The 16,124-nt window shown below is 41.9% G+C and overlaps 1 non-coding gene across 1 annotated transcript; it reads right to left on the minus strand.

Annotated features, from left to right (window-relative positions):
* Positions 1–15,601: 15,601 nt before the first annotated feature.
* On the minus strand, positions 15,602–15,764 carry LOC125126589 (U1 spliceosomal RNA). The gene has a single exon (XR_007134694.1). It is a non-coding gene; the product is annotated as a U1 spliceosomal RNA (small nuclear RNA).
* Between the last annotated feature and the right edge of the window lie 360 nt (positions 15,765–16,124).

Raw genomic sequence — 16,124 nt, forward strand, 5'->3', positions numbered from 1 at the left:
TATTGCCTATAAATTGAAAAACAAGGAGTTCCTGTCGTGGCATGGTGGTTAACGAATCCGACTAGCAACCATGAGGTTGTGGGTTCGATCCCTTGCCTTGCTCAGTGGGTTAAGGATCCGGCGTTGCCGTGAGCTGTGGTGTAGGTCACAGACGCGGCTTGGATCCCATGTTGCTGTGGCTCTGGTGTAGGTCGATAGCTACAGCTCCGATTCGACCCCTAGCCTGGGAACCTCCATGTGCCGCAGGAGTGGCTCTAGAAAAGGCACAAAGACGAAAAAGAAAAAGAAAAAAGAAAAACAATAAATACCCTTGCTCACCTTGATTTGGAAAAATAGGAGGAAAGAAACTTTAATGAGACAAAATGCTCCAGTTCTAGTTTATGTTTGACTACTTACTAAGTATGTGACCACAGCAAGGTAGATCCTTGGTTTTCTCATTTGTAAAACAGCTTTTCAACAACTATCCCATGTGTGACCAAACATAAGCAGTTAGCAAGTTCTAAGTGATAATAAATATTAGGCGAGTTGCTATGTTTTTCATCCAGGGAGGTGTTTTGGGCTCTTAAATCCCAGACGAACAAATGTCACAGAAAGTTTGTTATAGAAAGAGATGGAATTCCCTGGTGTCCCAGCAGCTTAAGGATCTGGTGGTGTCACAGCAGCGGCTTGGGTCACTGCTGTGACGCAAGGGTGATCCCTGGCCTGGAAACTTCTGCATGCAAGGCACAGACCAAAAAAAAAGAAAAGAAAAAAAGAGAACGTTGATAATTCCATGGTCCCCTTTGCTCTGCTGCCCTCAAAGTGGAGAGCTGCAATACTTCATCTTCCCTTTGACAGTGATGGGCTCACCGTGTCAGCCAGGCCTGTTGTACCTTATGAGATCCCGAGGATTCTGTAGCTGTGGTAGCCAGGTCCCTACATGTAGGGCGGGAACGGATCTGGGAAAACGAAGCCAACACTCAGCTTCTCTGGCAGCGATGAGAGATTGGGATGGAATGTGAACAAATTCCAGTCTTCTGGAGGCTTCTCAGCTTGTTTCTCATATCTTCCTTCAGTTTGAACACATCCCACTTGGTGTGTAAGCTAATGTGCACTGGCTTCTGTCCACAATGTGATGACTGACCCATAGACAAAGGCAGGAACACACGATTGCTTCGCCCCAGGATTAAAGCTGTCTATACAAATGCTCTGGGCTGGGCCAGTGGCCAGAACTCTTTCCTGAAGGAGACTCACAGTCACAGCCTCCAGCTTTGGTGAAGGGACAGATGCTGACTTGCTGACTGGGTGGTGAGGGCAAGAGGGAAAGGCGTCAGGGGTCCTTGGGCCTAGGCCTGAGCTCAGGCCCTCAAAGCTGCGCCCTGACCTTTAAGCCACAATTAAGGTATCAGAGGCATAAACAGGATATTAATCCTGGCACTGCCACCAACGAAGTTACTTTGGGCCATTCATGCGGCATTTCCGGGGCTGGTTTTCCTTTATAAGAGTAGGGTCTCGCATTGCAAAGTGCTGTGATTCTTGAAGCTCCATGAAAATTTACTTTGCACGTAACAAAAAAGTAACTTAAGTTATCTAGTCAGACCCTTTCTTTTCATACAGTGCTTAAGCTAGATATTCATGTGCCTGACGTGAGGTGAGAACAGGTATCGCGCTAGAATGTTTGTTCATGTTACTTCAGATTAAGTCTGTTTTCTGGTCAATTATGCTGCCTTTTTGACCAAAGGTACAGTAAACAATATCAAAGTTATAGCCTGATAGCACGTGATGCACCTGAGCTGGAGGCCTCATTGATTCTTTCTGGTAATGAACTTGACACTCCATCAAGCTCCTGCTTGAGCTGTCATCACGACCTGTCACGTGCCTGACACTTTGGTAGCATAAGTCTCATGTGATGTGAATTATCTATCTCATTTTCTTTATCATTGTTAGATAACGCACAGGTGATGGATACAATAGCACACACGTATCAAATTGATTATGATCCAAAAAAAAGGAGAGATGAGAAATGATATATGATGAGTGGTTGGGGAGAGATTTTGATGTAAATAGTTGACTCTGTTTTTAGTAACAATGTTTATGATAATAACTAAATAACTAAAATAATTGAAACTATATGCCAGGCACTGTCCTAAGTGCATTATGCATGTTAATTCATTTAAGTCCTCGCATCAACTCTATGATAGACTCTAATTATCCACATTTACAGTTGAAAAAACCAAGGCACAAAGAGGTCAAGTAACTTCGCCAAGGCTATCCGAGTATCACATCAGAAATAGGAACCTAACTCACACAGTTTAGCCTTCAAAATCTAAGCCCTTCACAACGTTACACATCTGCTTTTAAGTGCATTTCCTTCTCAACCTGGCACGAAATAGAATTCAACAACTGCTTATTAAATGTTGGCAGATAAATCAAGTGACCTTTGTGGAGGCACTGATAACAACCGAGTGATGCATTCTTTCAAAGTCATGGAGACAACAGTGGAGGTACCTGTTCAGTGGACCTGACATCCTCTCTTGGGGACATTCTGCAGCCATGCTCCTAAAAGGGCACTTCTTTTCATCATGCTCTTTCTACAATTCCTGGAGCACTATGTGTAAGGGCGAAGTAAGTTTTATTAAAGGTAGGACCCTCTTGGAATTCCCATCATGGCTCAGTGGTTAACGAATCCAACTGGGAACCATGAGGTTGCGGGTTCGATCCCTGGCCTTGCTCAGTGGGTTAAGGATCCGGCGTTGCCATGAGCTGTGGTGTAGGTTGCAGATGCAGCTTGGATTCCACGTTGCTGTGGCTCTGGCGTAGGTCAGTGGCTACAGCTCCGATTCGACCTTTAGCCTGGGAACCTCCATATGCCGCGGGAGCTACCCAAGAAATGGCAAAAAGACAAAAAAAAAAAAAAAGAAGGTAGGACCTTCTTTGTGCAATTGCCTTAGAAACTGAATTCTCCTAAGCACCCTGGCTTTTGACAAATGGTCCTATCGCTCATGCCAGTGGGTAAAATCACAGGAAATAAACTGCTGGAGACAAAGAAGAGCAGAGAAGATGACCATCGTCACCAAAACCTGTTTTCTTGTTTTCCCCTTTGTTAAAGGAAGGCACTGTTTCCTCTCTAGGAAATACCTACATAAAAACCCATCTTTAAATCCCGGCTTTCTTAGCACCCAGAGAGATGGCAGAAATGGCTTGTTACTAAGGTCTATAATTTGGACAATGTGCTTATAATAAGATGTATTAAAAAATGTGTACTAAGTAGATTGGAATTTAGATTCGAATAAAACTTTGAATCTCACTACCTCTTGAAACAAGGATCAGATTTTCCTACATTAACTTTACTGTAAAGAATTATGTTGCTAGAAATCAAACTCAGTGGTTTAATAAAACCACTCCCTCATTGAAATGCTGAGATGAGGTTTATCAGTCCTGCCAGTGGAGCTTACCTAAGCAATGGAAAAGACCATCATAAATTGTATCTACCATGTGGTTTTACAAAGCAGCCAAAGTTTAGCAACTTGCACTCTTATTGTCTCATGGCTTCAAGGATCCAAGGAAGAAAAGGGTTTCAAGATTAAAAACTCAAATCTTGGCAAGGGCCAAGGTTTGAGAAACTCGGATTAGGACTACCAATAATTCTCTGTGCCCAGAACAATAGCTGTGGAAAAAAACTATTAGGTCACCGCATCTACCAATCCCCCTGCCGGTTCTAGAGTAGCAATTAGAGCTTCCCCTTGCTCCCTGTGGCTTCCCTGGGTGCAGAGGGACAGCTTTAACTCCTTGTGGTGCAGCCACAGGGGCTGTGGCTCTCCTAGGGATGTTGTGGGACTCTTATTTTGCAGCTCTTCCCCACACGCCCGTGGAAAAATAGCCCCAGGAGCAACTTCACCAAGCGCTGAGAAGACGGAAACACTCCACACAGGGGACCGTCTGCAGAGCTCAGCCCACAGAAAAGCCCTGCCTCTGTGAGCCCAGATGTCCTCCCGCCCGTGGTACCGGGACACAGGTGCATGTCCTCACTTGTCAGATGAGTTTTTCATGATTGCATAAGCTATGACACTGTAGTGCGAGCAATGTGTGCTACATGGAAATACAGATTTTGAGAGGCTGGTCTAGAGGTGTGAGGAAGCCCCTTGTTGCGAAGATAATCCTAATGTCTTAAAAGAGGATGTGCCAGCCAGAAATGGGGGGTTTGGAGAGATTAAAAGGATTTATTGTGACTCCTGCCCAGAAAACTAACTATGAGAAGCAGAATGGAAAAGGTGACTCCTTTCCTGTCCCTTTTGACAGTTTGCACAGGTGGGACTGATGCAGAGATGTTAAACTAGAATAAATTTCTGACCCTGAGCCCCAAATTAGTTGCCTTTAGAAGCAATCCGTTGCAAAAAAAAAAAAAAAAAAAAAAGGCAATCCATTGCAAATGCTATGGAGAGATTTCTGCATTCCATTTTAAACTTGTAGATAGCTTCCTTGAAAAAAAAATCCAGTATTTCTAGAGTCCAGGATAGATTATAACCCTTTGATGGTTAAGATTAGGCTACTCTTTCCCCGGTGGAGACATGCATTCTGTGGAACTGTGCCCAGAGCTAGACTATCACCGGCCTCCCAGATGGACCCCAGGGATCCCTGCCTGCTGGATCATACCCTGGAGTGGTTCTCTCCCACACTGCTCTCAAGTGGCCCTGAATGATCAACAGAACACAGCAGGAGTAACAGAGTATCACTTCTGAGATGAGGTTATAAAAGATTGTGGCTTCCTTTTATAGTATCAGTTTCATTCCTCTCTCTCCCTCATTCCTTCTCTGGCTCATCACTCACCCTCGGGAAAAGCAGTGTCCTGTGTTTGAGCAGCCTTCCAGAGAAGTTTATGTGACCAGAACCTGCTGATCCACCAACAGCTGGTGGGGAACTGAAGTCCACCAAGCACCACATGAATGAGCTTCAAAGCAGACGACTCACTAACCTCAGCGGGCCTTGACATGACTGCAGCCCCAGCCAACTGCTTGGCAGCATCCTCAGGAAAGACTCTGGGCCAGGATCACCCACCTGAGCTGGGCCTGGATGCCAAAATACGTTACTGCATTTCAGGGTAACTTTGTAACTCAGCAACAGATAACTAACACAATTATAGACCCTGTATCCCTTCTCATCATAGACATTCTATAAAATTCGCTTGACTACAGGCATGGAAGAGACAACAGGGGACATAAATAGCTGATGAAGTGTCCAATTAAGTTACAGATTTTCCTCAGTGGCCCCGATTAGAACATTTATCTTCAGCTACCCCTGGAAGAAAATCTCTTCCCTCCCTCCCAGGGAAGACTTCAGGGTCTTTCTTGAAGTTGAAGACTTCTAATGTCTTTTTAGGGCCACATATGGCAGTTCCCAGACTAGGGGTCAATCGGAGCTACAGTTGCTGGCCTATACCACAGCCACAGCAACACCAGATTCGAGTCACATCTGCAACTGACCCCACAACTCAAGGCAATGCAGGATTCTTTAAGCTACTGAGCAAGGCCAGGGATCGATCCCACCTCCTCATGGATCTGAGTAGGGTTTGTTACCACTGAACCATGACGGGGACTCTGATGAATTCTAGTTTCAGTGGAAGCTAAGGTGTGCTCATCTAGTTTGCTTTAAGCTGGCTCATCCCTGCCTCAGTTGTTTAAGATGCCCTCATTGTGCATCCATTCATTCATTCAACAAATATTTAATGACTATCACCACTCTAGGTGCTGAGGCTACAGAGGTGAATGAAGCTGATAAGACCCCTGGCCTCAAGAGGTGACATGTAGCATACGCTCCTGACAAGCTGTATTCACCCAACTGCAACACTGTCTTGATCTCTTCTGCCAGCTTTTGGGCAAAGCTGATGAAACTGTTAGAGAAGAAACATGGCTGAGTCTGGGTGTTAGGGATTAATTTGAGGGGGCAGCCACAACATCACCCTTTTCTCTATGATTGGTCACTCTGGCAGTGAAACTTCACTCAAGAGATCTATGTACAAATACATTCTCTACCTCCTCTTTGCCAATTTTTCAGACATGTTCATATGTGCCCGAATGCTGAATGAACTTGGCTTAAAACCCCTAATTTAAGAACATCCATGGGGTGCTCACTGATGGAGCAGGAGGTTAAGGATCTGGGGTTTTTACTGCTGTGGCTGGGGTCACTGCTGTGGTGTGGGTTCAATCCCTGGCCTGGGGACTTCTGCATGCTGCAGGCATGGCCAAAGGAAAAAAAAAAAAAAGAAAAAAGAAAAAAAGACAACAATATCCTAGAAAAATAGTTTGGGAACCAGCTTAATCTGTGTACTTCCAAAAGAATAGTTATATGTGAAAGTCACCATTTATGAAAGCCTGGGAAGCCTAAACTGGAAAAATTACACAGTCCAAAAATTGAACTCATTCATTCATTCCACTTGAACTTATCCACAAAAATCTATTGTCTGCCTTCAATGCTTTCATTTAGGTCCTTAAAGTTGTAATCAGAACCAAAGAGGTCTATCACTTTATTCACTAGGTTAATTTTTAGAAAGATTTTGAAATACATGATGACAAGTTCAGCTCATTATAAAGAAGGAAGATTTTGGTTCAGAGAAACTGCATTTTTTTTAGTTGCTAGGAATGAGTCCATTTAGTTAGTGTTTAGCTGTGATTTTAAAACAACAAAAATTAGTCCTTTTTCTGTGGTTCAAAAGTAAAGAGATTTTACATAAGGAGTTAGGATTCAAAACTCAAATTACATTCACAGCTTTTTCTTTCATCCTGCTTATTCATTACTTGGGTGTGTTTATTTCCTTAGGTTACATTTAAAAGACAAATTTGTTTTTCACAAATGGTAAATTGCAAATTTAGATGTACTTGAAGATAAATTCATTAAGGCAATTAGTTAAAGCGTATAACCCTGAGCTATGAAAAAGAAAATTCTGGGAATAAATTCAAAATGGAGATGAATGTGGTAATTCAAGCAGCCTAGGGAAAAAAACATAAAAATTGAAGAGATGTATTATACTATGCCACAAATGGGAGATATAATTCTGCATTTTCCTTTCATGTAGCTCTTAAAAGGACCATCTGTAACATGGATGCTATACTGACCTAAAATTTGGCTCCTTAAACACTTGTCCTTATAGGCTTGGAACATACACATCTGTTTTAGATAATAATACCCAGGAGTATCAAATATACAAAAAATAAATGGCAAAAGAGAATAGATTTTAAAAATTGCAAAGCACTTATATGGATTATTCCTGCAGATGGGAAAGGGTAATTTGTTTTTTCTGTACACTTCTTTTTGTCACTACTTAATTTTCTATAATGAACAGATTTTGTATTAGAGGGAAGTTGCAGGAGGAGGAGGAGGATGCTGCATTTGCCACCTGGTATCCACCTCTTTCCTTTGGTAGAAGGCTCAAGGAATGGACTTACTTCAAACTGGTTCACTTAAGTGCCACGTATTCAGGTGCTGATCATGTAAGTCCCAAGGATGCATCTGGAATGGTACACACTTAGGGGCCAGAGAGAGCCACACAGACGGTTCTCCTGGTTTTGCATACTCATGAGTGCCACAACAATCGGTGGTTAGCGTCCTTTCTCATTAATGGAAACCATGGACTTGGAGAACAGACTTGTGGTTGGTTGCCAAGGGGGAGAGAGAGGGATGGACTCGAGTCTCGGGGATAACAGATACCAACTACTGCATTTTGGAGTGGGTAAGCAATGAGATCCTGCTGTATGTATAGCTCAGAGAACTATATCCGGTCACTTGTGATGGAACATGATGGAGGATAATATGAGAAAAAGAATGTGTGTGTGTGTGTGTGTGTGTGTGTGTGTGTGTGTGCATAACTGGGTCACTTTGTTGTACAGTAGAAATTGAAAGGACACTGTAAATCAACTATAATGGAAAAAATAAAAATCATAAAAATAATAATAATTTTTTAAAAAAGAATGCAGTGAGTAAGTATGGCTTTAAGCCTGACTCTATTTAGGGAGAAAGGGTCACCATGCCAGGATGAATCACGGTTAAGAGAAGAGCAATAACTCAAAAGTGGCAAATATCTTTTCCAGAACTTTGGACTTGGTGGTTGGCTTTTCTGTGAATAAAGATCCATACATTGCTGATTTTCAGAACACTTCCATTTTTATTTAAGAGTCCATCTATGAGCCAAAAGGTCAGAATACAGGGCCATCGTGCACTAGTCTGGTTTCTCTGTCTCCCAGCAAAAGGGGAAAAATGGAGCCATTAAATGCTTGTGGGGGGAAAAAAAAAAACTTTACATACAGGCGTGCTGTATATAAATGTAAATAGCAGGATATCAGAGCAGAAAAAGAATACGATCATTTCAGTTATATCCAGACATTAATGAAAGCCAATTTGCAATGAGGTAATTAACAGAAGAGCCAGTGGTAACAAGCAGTGTGTTCTTATTCCAAACATCTTTGCTACAAATTGCTGTTAAGAGCTTCTCCCTGCATTTCTCTGTCTTTTGGCTGCATGGTGAGAATATAAGGCAATTGCACAGTATCTGCAGAATGTTGCATGTTGTTTCATGCAAGCCATTTGGTAACTATGTCAGGTAACCACACAGGAAACCTTGTAATTACAAGATACAACAGCTTGCATTACCCCCCTGCAGTCTCTCTGGTTAACCTGGTACTGAAGGTCCATTTCTAAAGCTCCCTTTTGCCCAGGTTGTGCTTTGCCAGCTGCCAAGGCTGCTCCAACCCTTTCTGGGTGCTCCTGCAGCTTAAGGCAGGCATGGAGGCTCCCTCATCTCTTTGTGCTGAGTATCAGGGGCTTGGCAGCAGTTGCCTTTTGGATCCACCTGATTCTGGTTAGTGACACCTGAAAGATTCATGGACGCAGAGGAAAGTGAAAATTGCTGATGACTCAACTCCAGTGAAGAATAAACTAGAGCTTCCTTAACAGCTAATTTAAGCAAACACATGCATATATCATATATTCACTGTAAGTGATATACAGCTTGGAATTACTCCCTTTTAGCATTCTAATTTTCCTCATTAGAGAATGGTGACTCATTTAGCTATGTGTGGCTAAAAATAATATACCTGCTGCAATTAGCCATATGTGGCTAAGAATAACATAGCAGCTATGGTCTTAGTTGTGTCCCCTTTTTTTCATCATCTTGGTTACATGTTATCTGCTGATAATTCCTCATTTCTGTGCTGTTTCACTTCCCCCCTTAGTGTCAAAGCTGCTATTTCCTTTAGTAAGTCTAACTTGCTAATTTGCAGTGCATATTCAGTATGTTTGATGGTAATTGCTGGAAATTCAATTTCCAAATATGTAAATGAAAGGTATTTATAGCTCTAGCTTGCTCTTCCTAAATTCTATGAAACAGATACCAGAACTTAGAAATACTCTCCTTTCCCAAGCTCTCTAAAAAGTACCTGCTTCTACTAACAACAAAAAAATCAGAAAGAGAAATTAAGGAAACATTTCCACTTACCATTGCAGCAAAGAGAATAAAATACCTAGTAATTAAGCTACCTAAAGACACAAAGAATACACTGAAAACTGTAAGACGCTGATGAAAGAAATCAAAGATAACCCAAAGAGATGGAAAGATATACCATATTCTTAGAATAAAAGACTCAATATTGCTAAAATGGCTATACTACCCAAGGCAATCTACAGATTCAATGCAATTCCTACCAAATTGTCAATAATATTCTTCACAGAACAAAATATTTTAAAATTTGTATGGAAACACAAAAGACCCAGAATATCCAAAGTGATTTTTTTTTTCTGGTCATTTTAGGGCTGCACCTGTGGTATATGGAAGTTCCCAGGCTAGGGGTCTAATCAGAGCTGCAGCTTCTGGCCTACATCACAGCCACAACAATGTGGGATCTGAGCCACATCTGCAACCTACACCACAGCTCATGGCAGCACCAGATCCTTAACCCATGGAGTGAGGTCAGGGATCAAACCCATATCCTCATGGGTACTAGTTGGGTTCATTACCTCTGAGCCATGATGGGAACTCCCAAAGCAATCTTGAAAAAGGAAAATGGAACTCGAAGAATCAGACTCCCCAACTTCAGACTATACTACAAAGCCATAGTCATCATAACAGTATGGTACTGGCACAAAAACAGAATAGATCAATGGAACAAGATAGAAAGCCCAGGAAAAAAATGCAAGCACCTATGGTCAATTAATATACAACAAAGAAGCCAAGACCATACAATGGATAAAAGAGAAACTCTTGAAAATAGTACCAGGAAAACTGGACAGCTACATGTGAAAGAATGATATCAGAACACTCTCAAAGTACCATACACAAAAAATAAACTAAAAATGGATTAAGGACCTAAATATAAGGCCGGATACCATGAAACTCCTAGAAGAAAATATAGGCAAGACACTCTCTGATATAAATTGCAGCAATATCTTTTTAGATCAGCTCCTACAGCAATGAAAATAAAACCATAAATACACAAATGGCACCTAATTAAACTTAAAAGGTTTTGCACAGCAAATTAAACCACTAAAAAAAAAAATCAAAAGACAATCCACACAATGGGAGAAAATCTTTGCAAACAGAGCAACTGACAAGGGGTTAATCTCCAAAATATACAACTACTACTTTACCTCAAAAAAAAAAAAAAATGCAACCACATCAAAAAATGGGGAGATGATCTAAATAGGTATTTCTCCTAAGAAGACACACAGATGGCAAAAAAGCACATGAAAATATGCTCAACATCACTAATTATTAGAAAAATGCATGTCAGGAGTTCCCATTGTGGCTCAGCAGTAACAAACCCAACTAGTATCCAAGAAGAACAAGAAAAATTCAAGTCAAAACTACAATGAGCTAGATTTCCTGTCGTGGCACAGTAGTTAACGAATCCGACTAGGAACCATGAGGTTGCGGGTTTGGTCCCTGCCCTTGCTCAGTGGGTTAAGGATCCGGCGTTGCCATGAGCTGTGGTGTAGGTTGCAGACGCGGCTCGGATCCCGAGTTGCTGTGGCTCTGGCGTAGGCTGGTAGCTACAGCTCCGATTAGACCCTTAGCCTGGGAACCTCCATATGTCATGAGAGCGGTCCAAGAAATGGCAAAAAGGCAAAAAACAAAACAAAACAAAACCTACAATGAGCTATCACCTGTCAAAATGGCCATCATCAGAAAGTCTACAAACAATACTGAAAAGGGTGTAGAGAAAAAGGAACCCTCCTATACTGCTGGTGGGAATATAAACTGGTGCAACTACTAGGGGAAATAGTATGGAGGTTCCTTAAAAAACTAAAAGTAGAACTGCCACGTGATCCACTCCTGGGCATACATCCAGTGAAAACCCAAATTCGAAAAGACACATGCACCCCAATGTTCACTGCAACACTATTTGCAATAGCCAAGACATGGAATCAACCTAAATGTCCACTGACAGAGGAATGGATAAATAAGGTGTGGTACCTTTATACAATGGAATATTACTTAGCCATAAAAAAAGAATTAAACAATGACACTTGTAGCAACACGGATAGACCTAGAGATTATCATACTGAGTCAAGTCAGAGAAAGACAAGTATACGATATCACTTATATGTGTAATCTAAGAAAAATAATACAAAGGAACTTATTAAAAAAACTCACAGATTTTAAAACCAATCTTATGGTTTATAGGGGAAACTGTGGTGGGGGAGGGAGGAATTCGGTGGACAGGAATAACATATACACACTCGTGGATGAAAGAGATAATTTACAAGAACCTACTGCATAGCACAGGGAAATCTACTCAAGAGTTTGTAATAAACTATATGGGAAAAAAGAATGGATCTATGTATGACTGATTCACTTTGCTATACACCTGACACTAACAATATTGTAAGTCAACTATACTCCAATGATTTTTTTTTTTTAATTTTAAAAAAGAGGAAAAAAGTACCTGCTTCTCTGAATGACACCCTGTTTCATGCACCCTAGTTTTTGACAGTGTGAGAAGGCCTGACTTTCAGACTGGATGTTCCTGTGGGGGAGAAATGAGATCCAACTGTGCAGAAATGGATCAACTTATTGAGGGTTTCCTTCAGCTACAGCTACTGGTGGCCTGTTGGTTAACTGTTTCATGACCACATACATACATGGGATATCATTATGTCAAAAAGAAACTTTGAACTTTTAATTTTTTTTTTTTTTCTTCTTAGGGCTGCACCTGTGACACAGGGAGGGTCCCAGGCTAGGGGTCCAATCGGAGCTGTAGCTACTGGCCTACACCACAGCCACAGCAATGCCAGATCTGAGCCGTGTCTGCATCCTACACCACAGTTCACAGTAATGCCAGATCCTTAACCCAGTGAGCGAGGTCAGGGATCAAACCGGCAACCTCATGGTTCCTGGTTGGATTCGTTTCCACTGCGCCACAATGGGAACTCCTGATTTTTTTTTTTTTTTCCCCACGGGGGTTTGGAGATATGAGCAGTGACAGAAAGTGTAAGTGGAATTTTTAGGTCAACATTAGAAAGGTTTTATTTTATCCGAAAATGGCATTCTAAAAGCTTATCAGGTTAAACTATTTCTCATTCAAAAGACCAATCAGGTTTTTCTGGACTCCTGAAAGTTTCAATACTTCTTATTTTCATGAGAGCTGATTGGTAATGATACCCTGCCTTAGGGTCTCTGAGATAATAAGACACCCCCACATCACTCACCTGTCCTGAATCATATCACCTTTAACGTCAACTCTTCCCAATGGGGGACCTTCTCCTAACCTCCTATCTTGGTGGGTATTCTCCACCCGACACTAGTGAGTGTTCCATGCCACCTATTCATGGGCTCCCCCACACATTATGAGGCAGCAAAACCCCGCATTATTAGATGCATAAAGACAGAAAGATACATTCAACTTTTCAAATGCCTAGTGTACATTATGTATTTACCCCTAAAACCACATGGATGGCTTTGTTTTGGCTGGAATTCTTTTATGTTAGTATGCTAACTTATTATCCCAGAATTATTCAAACTTTCCACTGGCTTTTGATGGCATCAGAAGAATTTCTGAAACACGAATGTAAATCAGACTTAAATTTTAAGTGTTCATCATGTAACTGACCTTGGTTGTGGGCACCAAAGGCCTGCAACGGAAAGCAGTGAAATACTTTCTTTTCTTTCTGGGGCTGCACCTGTTGCTGCAGCCTATAGATATTCCCCAGCTAGGGGTCGAATCAGAGCTGCAGCTGCCAGCCTACACCACAGACACAGCCACGACAGACCTGAGCTGCTTCTGAGACTTATGTCGCAACTTGCGGCAACACCTAACATTTAACCCACTGAGCCACAATGGGAATGCCAATAAAATTGATTGATTGATTGATTGATTGATTTTTGCTTTTTTAGGGCCGCACCTTTGGCCGTATGGAAGTTCCCAGGCTAGGGGTCAAATTGGAGCTGCAGCTGTCGGCCTACACCACAGCCACAGCAACAACAGATCCCTGATCCACTGAGCAAGGCCAGGGATCAAACCCACATCCTCATGGACACTATGTCAGGTTCTGAACCCACTAAGCCATAACGGAAACTCCAGTGAAATATGTTTCAATGTCTACTCACTTGTTCCAGTTTGGGGCTCCTCACAACCATGACCGTGTTGGGATTTTGAGCCTTCGATGAGTATGAACTGTTAGTTACAATCTGGATGTTAGAACAGGAAAAATAACGATCACAGGTGGACACATTTCTCTGTGTTCAGTTAGATGCGGATAAACCAAATCTTTCAAAGCATGGACTCAAACAGCTGGTAGAAGGACTGAAAATCACCTGCACAGCCAACCTGCAAAAGAGCTCTGCTCCCCAACACCTCCAACCCAATCCAATCGCTAATTCTCTAGTTTACTTCCTTTTCTTTTACTTGAGCTTTAATAAGAGACCTCTAATTAGGCTTCCATCCTCTTGCCTCTCTTGATTATATACAATGCTACTCAATTAATCCTGATCAAAAAATGTTAATATATCTCTTCACATCCCAAGTACAAACTTCCTTAACCTGGAACTTCAGCTTGCTGAAATTTAACTGCAACCTGCATGCTAAGCCTTAACTCTCCAAAATGCCTAAAAAAATGCTTCTGTCAGTCAAGATGTATAACTTTCAACTATTAATCATAGCAGTTAGATATAAAGTTCTTGTTGCTAAGTCATTGGGTTCAAATTCTGACTCTGCTGTTTATTAGGTCTGTGACTTTATGCAAATGCTTTCACCTCTCTGAAACTTCATCTCCTCACTGGCAAAGATGAAATAACTCAAAAAAGTTATGCACCACTATTATTGTTTAAAATGTGGCATTCCGGAGTTCCCATCATGGCTCAGAGGAAACGAATCTGAGTAGGAAGTGTGAAGTTGCAGGTTCAACCCCTAGCCTCGCTCAGTAGGTTAAGGATCTGGCGTTGCTGTGGCTGCGGTGTAGGCTAACAGCTACAGTTCCAATTGGACCCCTAGCCTGGGAACCTCCATGTACCGTGGCTGCGGCCCTAAAAAGACAAAAAACAAGACAAAACAAAACAAACGAACAAAATAACCCCCCCAAAAAAAAATAAAATGTGGCATTCCTGTTGTGGCTCAGCAGTAACGAACCTGAAAGGTATCCAAGAGGACACAGGTTCAATCCCTGGCCTTGCTCAGTGGCTTGGGGATCTGGTGTTGCCTTGAGCTGTGGTGCAGGCTGCAGATGCGGCTCGGAACCCATGTTGCTGTGGCAGTGGTGTAGGCTGGTGGCTACAGCTCCGATTCGATCCCAAGCCTGGGAACCTCCATATGCCACCAGTGCAGCCCTAAAAAGTACAATACAATACAATTAAATGCCCTTTGGTCCCTTGACTGTCAAATGTGCCTATTCTCTTTCCCTGGGTAAAACACCCTCCATTCTTTTTCATTGTCTCTAGAGTAATGGTACTTCAAGTGCTGTATCTGAATAAGCAGTAGGAGAATCACCTGGGAAACACACATCTTCAGGCCCCACCCCAGACCTACTGAATCAAAACTGTTGAGTGTAGGGCCCAGCAATCCGTGTTTTAACAAGTCCTCCAGGTAATCCTCATGCACATGCAACTCTGAGAATTAAGATCCATCTCAAATGCTCCTAGCTGTTTCTTCCGTTTCTCTGCCAGGGTACCTAACCTCTTTCTCCATTCAACCCCCCAGAGCCCCTAGTACCATTCCTTAGCATCCATTTTCTTTGCATTGCCTTAAACCGTATGTATCTATGCACCTTACTGTGCACCACCCCTGGCCCGACTTGACCTTGCTAAATTGTGAATTTTTTTGCAAGACAGAACTTTGCTTACCTATCTTCAAACAGGAAGCAGGGCTTAGCAAAGTTTCTTTCATATACTGATTGGACTACATTGAAGTCAAATCATCTTAGTATGCAAAGTAAAAGAGACCGAATAAAGAACTCGAACTAGAGGGAAAACTTTCTTTGTAATATCTATTGCAAAGTTCCATGCTGGAAAATACAGCTGCAACATGGCTTGAATCTTCCAAGTTCTTAACTGGATGCTGAGTTTCAAGACAGACAGAGGGATTAAAGTTCCATCCTTAGAATCATCTCTTCATTCCTTCATTCTGTGGGGTGAGACTTTTTTTTTTGGAAGAGAACACAAAAGCAGTCCCCCACCAGGACGAACTCAGGGGTCGAGTGTCCCACATTTGGGGAAATTGCAGGGGTCAGCACATCCAGAGTGCAATGCATAAGCCTCACCCGGGGAAACCACCTTCCTGATCATGGTATCTCCCCTGCCAGGTAAGTACGTACACTTTTTCAAAACGCAGTTCTCTAAATGCATGATGATGGGTGGGAGAATGTAGTAACAGGGTTGAGGCAAAATGAAGGTGCCAGCCTCATGTTTCTGTAAACGTCCTTTCTATTTTATCTGCCTACGAAAGTTTCGTGCAATGTTATTTATGTACCCTTTTGCTTAACTAACTTTGAACTTGGAAATGAGGCCAAGCTTAGCCTACTGAATTGCAAATCAGTAAAAACACATAGTTTCTATTCTTTCTGCGGCCATGGAGTTTGTCATATACAAAGGAGTACTACTTATTAAGAACTTCATTCACTCATTAGTACTGATAAGCAATTTTTTAAAAGAAACTAGTTACCCAAACTTT

This window comes from Phacochoerus africanus, chromosome 4 (genome assembly GCF_016906955.1).
Source record: "Phacochoerus africanus isolate WHEZ1 chromosome 4, ROS_Pafr_v1, whole genome shotgun sequence".
In the NCBI taxonomy this organism is placed as follows: domain Eukaryota; kingdom Metazoa; phylum Chordata; class Mammalia; order Artiodactyla; family Suidae; genus Phacochoerus; species Phacochoerus africanus.